Raw genomic sequence first — 5,402 nt, forward strand, 5'->3', positions numbered from 1 at the left:
CATTTTTTTGTTTTAAAGGAGAACTATGAGGCGAGTGCTTTTCACTCACCTCATAGTTATAGATGACCTGTGACAATGAGACTGTCACAGGTAGCTCAGTAGATCGGGAGGTGAGCGAACACATACCGGGTTCGCTCGCCTCTCGATCCTGTCAAAGCTCTCTGCCGTGACAGGGGGAGGGGCTGGATTCCCCTCTCCCCGCTCCGATCTGCCAGCGCTGACTGGCGACCTGTGAACATTTCAGTCTCACACAGAAACAGCATTGGCACATCACCATATATGGGGACACCCCACACCATGCACTCTTTTATTCAGTACATGTTTTGGTTCCTTTACCCTCCAGGTATAGTTTAAAGCAATGGTTCTCAACCTGTGTAACCTTGGGACCCACATTGGTCCTCGGTCATTAAGTTGCGACCCAAGTTGCACTGCAATGTTCCATGTTGCGTTACTGGGCTTTCCGGTGCAGGTGATCGAACTGTAGATGGGAAGTGCGTTTGGGTTGCCATTACGGAAACTGGAGTGGATCCTCACCCTGGGGTCCAGTGTGGGCTGCTGTGCTGTGATGGGTCTCAATCCATATGTGTATTGCTTGTAAAGCTCCCGTGTGTGCCCCTAGAGGTGCTGGGAGCCAGAATGTGATGAGCTGTAAGCAATGCAAGTATGGATGGAGCTCCCTCGCGGCCATAGCCCCAGCCCACCTCACTCCACCACACCTCAAGTCGACACTCGGCACCGGGCATCATATTTTTAAATGGCTGCTCGATGCGAGAACTGACAGTGCTTCACTAGGAGGAGGCTAAGGATCCACTAGAAAAGTGGAAGGCATGTGGTGACCCACTGGACATGGGGTCGCGACCCACTTTTGGGTCACGACTCACCAGTTGAGAACCAAGGGTTTAACCTCCTTGTTGGTATTCCCCAGTGTGGCTCGGGGTTAATTTTCAGTACCATAAGCGGTAACCCCTATCCAGCGCCTCTTACCTTGTCCACGATCCTCGCTGTGTCCTCCGGCCGATGCCGGCATCCAGCTTCCGGGTTCCGTCCCTTGCGATCGCCCGCGTCGCAGGGGGGGCGGAACCGGTGGGAATTTTAAAAGTAACAAAAAAACGAAAAAGAGATAGAACAAATAAAAGGAAAAAAATAAATAAATAATCATACTGCCAGGGACGTTAAAGTGTATGTTAAGGCACTCTAAGTTAAGTTGTGCTGTGGGCTGACAACATCCAGCATTTTTGTGTCAGCCTTACCCAGTTTTGTTTTGGTAAACTACTGAACTACTCCCACTCAGATCTTTACAACATAAAATCATTCTGTAGTTCCTAGATGAGAACGGTGAAGGCAAAATACTATAAGATAACAACAGTATTGTGCACAAGACACAGGAAAGCTCTGAATTTTTGACATGATTGACAGGTAGTTTGCAAACATATAATAAAACTCTTTCAATTGCATATTTAACAGACCCATAGAGAGAGCAGATAAGAGAAGTTCATTATATGGGTTTACATACACTTTAAGGGCTTGTTCACAGCAGCAGCCATGCTCAACCTCACAGCTGCTGGTGTGCGTGTGCCCAGACAGTGCCGATGCATTTTTAAAAATATTTTTATTTTGTCAGAACAATATTGAAATGTCACAGGTGACATTTCATTAAGTTCTGTGCTATTAAAAAAAAGTACCGGCACTACATGCTGTCTTTTTAAAGCCCACACCACCGGAACACAGTGGTGTGAACTGTGCCCACCCGTGACAGGGCAATTTGCCTTGTCATACAGGGGTGTGGAAATTTTTGAAAAAACTACTTGTCCAAGGGCTAAAGCGGGGGCCAAATCTACTTGTCCTTCATAACAATCTACTTGCCCTGATGCAAAAACATTTTTTTTAAAATTAAAACTAGGGATGCACCAATACCGCTTTTTGGGTATAGAGTACGAGTACCGATATTTTGCTTTCGGTACTCACCCAGTATCGATGCTTCCGTTTGCAGGGAGCAGGCTTCCCGGGCAATCAGGAAGCCGGGCAGCGGGTAATGAGATGCTACGCGGCTTCCTGACTGCCAGGGAAGCCGACTCCATGTTGTTTGGCCGGCTTGATTGTGAATGGCTTGGAAGCCGGTTTCCCGGCCAATCAGCATCGAGCCCGCTTCCTGGCCAATCAGGAAAACCCAGCAGCGAGTAATGACCTGATTAACCAGGAAGCTGGCTCGATGCTGATGGGCTGGGAAGCTGGCTTCCCAGCCCATCAGCAAGGAGCTGGCTTCCTGGCCAATCAGGAAACTGGGAGGCGGGTCATTAGTCGCTGCCCCGCTTCCTGATTGCACGGGAAGCTGGCACCATGTTCCCCTACGGCACTGCCGGTCAGAGGAAATCTTCCTCTGACCAGAAGTTCCGGTATTGGAGAAGATATCGAGCATTTGGGCGAGTACAAGTACTTGCCCAAATACTCTGTATCTGTGCATCCCTAATCAAAACTGTATTGGTCTGTGCTAAATAGTGCTTCTCATTGGTCAGCGTGGTCCCCAGACCACGCTGACCAATGAGTGCTTGCAATTTGCGAGCGAAATTCAAAATGCATAGGGCAAGACTGCGATGCACAGTACGGGGTAAGGACAGTTTGCCGAAAGGTAAGTATAGCCGGGGGGTGGGGGTTTTTGGGAGAGACGGGGGCCAGATTTGATCGGGTAAATCCATTTTCCCATATTACCTGGGAAAAGTGAACTTGCCCTTTAATGCACATTGTGCGTGTGAGAGAGTTCTGCTGCCTCGCTACCACAATATGGCACAGTGAAATGGTGGCAGCACTCAACGCACACACACACAATGTCCTATGCGTGCTTTTTTTTGCATGCAGATGGCGGGGGCATCGGGGCTGGTTTTCATTTTTTTAATTTAATTTTTGACATTGTTACTTTTTTTTTATATAATTAATCATTTTTTACAACCTTTTTTTAAATTTTTTACCCCCACCTAATTTTATTCCTATCACATGGGGATTTAAAATCCTCTAAGTGATAGTTTGGAGGTGACAGGTTCTCTTTATGGAACCTGCCCTCCAACACAGAACTGATGTTCTGTGTATTTCCTGACAGCTGAGACAGGTGGTCCGCCGTTTTTCGTCTGCTCTGCGGGCTCTATGGTGAGCTCATGTTCCGTGGTCTCGGGTCCGCCAGAGGAGCGGGGGATCCCGAAAACCACGGGGGGGGCGCAGTGTGGACAGAATCGCTTTTCGTTTCATTCAAGTGATCTGATAAATGATCAGATCACTTGAAAACGAGCGACGGCTCCACACTGTACACTTAGCTCTGCTTGTCCGGAGCGGGGCTAAGTGTACAAAAAAACTGCATGTCCCGGGCGTCGGGCGATAGGAATTTCACACCCCTGTCTTACATTCCGTGTGCTCTGGAAAAAAGGGCCACCGTAGGCTGAATGCAGATTGTGTGAACTAGCCCTCAAGAAGAAAACTGATACATTTGAGGCCTGGTTCATACCTGCGTGTTCTGAGAATGCGTGGCAATTTGCCCATTTCTAATGGCACCCCAAATGCGGCTGGCAGGTTACACGGTTTTACACTGCGGGCTACCACGTGTACAAACATGCACAAACGCAGCAGCAAAATAATACGTCCCACGTGTCGCATAAAATAGTGCAGGAGCCTTGTTCCCATGTTTGCCGTGCGTATACGACACCATTGACGTCAATAGAGCTGTGCAGCAAACATGGTGCACACGCCACGCGTTCCTGGGATACACAGGTGTGAACCAGGCCTGAAACAGCAATAATCTCTGAGTACTCAATAACATGAAAAAAGTTCCTCTAGTAGCCAGCAAGAGAGTGTCAGGTAAAGTTCAGTAACTGCAGTTAGTAAGATAGCAGTCATAGAGCAAGTGAAAGTGAAATGATAATGCTGTTTAGCACAGAGACTGACGTATAATGGAAAAGCAACAATAAACAGAAATGATGGACAGACAGTTGTGTATGGAATGTAAGTGGCAACAATGCGACAGCATAACATGCCAATCAGTAATAGAAAATAGCAGATAGGGTCGTCTGAAAGCTGTATGTGTCTGGCTGCTTAGATGAAGTGTATAGTACTACACAATTCAGCCCTTACTGAATCTCATAATCCTATTTTTCTCCTCCTGGTAACTGTCCATTCCAGGAGAGCTTACCTTGCCTTGGGCTTTGTGTTTAAATATAAACACTATTTCAGAACCCCGATGAATGATGGTATAATGCAGTGTACTGTTTGGTTATAAACTTGGGGATGAGCTAAAGCTGAGCCTTAAAGCTCTGCTACAACTTGTGAAAACTTGTATGCCCATCGTCATGCAGACAAGATTGTCTGAATGTGCAGGATTTTGCTATTAAAGTGTATGTAAACCCTAACAATGAGCTTACCTTCTATGCTTCCCTTTGGTGTCTTAAATATACTATTGAAAGTGTTTTGTGATATCTGTTCGATAAGTTAGCTTTGTTTTCCGTTCGGTCTGTGGACTGCATAACACCTACCCCCCATGTCATGGAGATGAGGGACAGAGGTGTTCTGTAGTTCTACCACACTTCCTGTCCTAGATTGACAACACTGTTCCTCTATAGATAGATTATAGTGAGTGAGCATTGTCACCCTAGGACAGAAAGTTACTGACAGAATTACCAGGTTAAAATAATACTAATGCAGTCACCACATCTAATGCCTGGGAAACGGCAAGGTCACATTACATTTTTGTTCAAACAGCAAAAAATGAAGCAAAGAAAACATTGCAGCATATTTTAGAATGATGCATAAAGATTGCATTTCAAACTATTAACCACTTCAGGACCACTGTATGTATATATACATCCTCATCCTGGAGTGGTTATACCCAGATCACAGCTGCTGCTGAGAAGAAGACATGATGGGACATGGAGAACACTGGAAAGCAATGTATCTTCACAGGTGAACCTTTTTAAAGGAGAACTATGGGGTCAGTGTTTTTCCCCATAGTTATCCTTAGGGTAACGGGAGGACACAAACTAGCGTCCTCCCGTTACCCTAAGCTCAGTATACCGCGAGCTACAGCTCGCGGTATACTGAGACGCCGCAGCCGGAGCGGATCCAGACTTAGACGACGGGATCCGCCCAGCTGCATGAGTGACAGCTGGCTCTGTCTATCTAGAGGCAGAGCCAGCTGTACCCGCCCCCTCCCCCGTCCGTTCCGCCAGTCAGCGCTGGCAGATCGGAGCGGGGAGAGGGGAATCCAGCCCCTGTCATGGCAGAGAGCCATGACAGGATCGAGAGGCGAGCGAACCCGCTAACCCGATCTACTGAGCCGACCTGTGACAGTCTCATTGTCACAGGTCGGCTAGAACTATGAGGTGAGTGAAAATCACTCACCTCATCGTTCTCCTTTAAGTACAAGT

This window comes from Nanorana parkeri, unplaced genomic scaffold (genome assembly GCF_000935625.1).
Source record: "Nanorana parkeri isolate BGI_ZX_2015 unplaced genomic scaffold, ASM93562v1 scaffold1282, whole genome shotgun sequence".
Taxonomy (NCBI): domain Eukaryota; kingdom Metazoa; phylum Chordata; class Amphibia; order Anura; family Dicroglossidae; genus Nanorana; species Nanorana parkeri.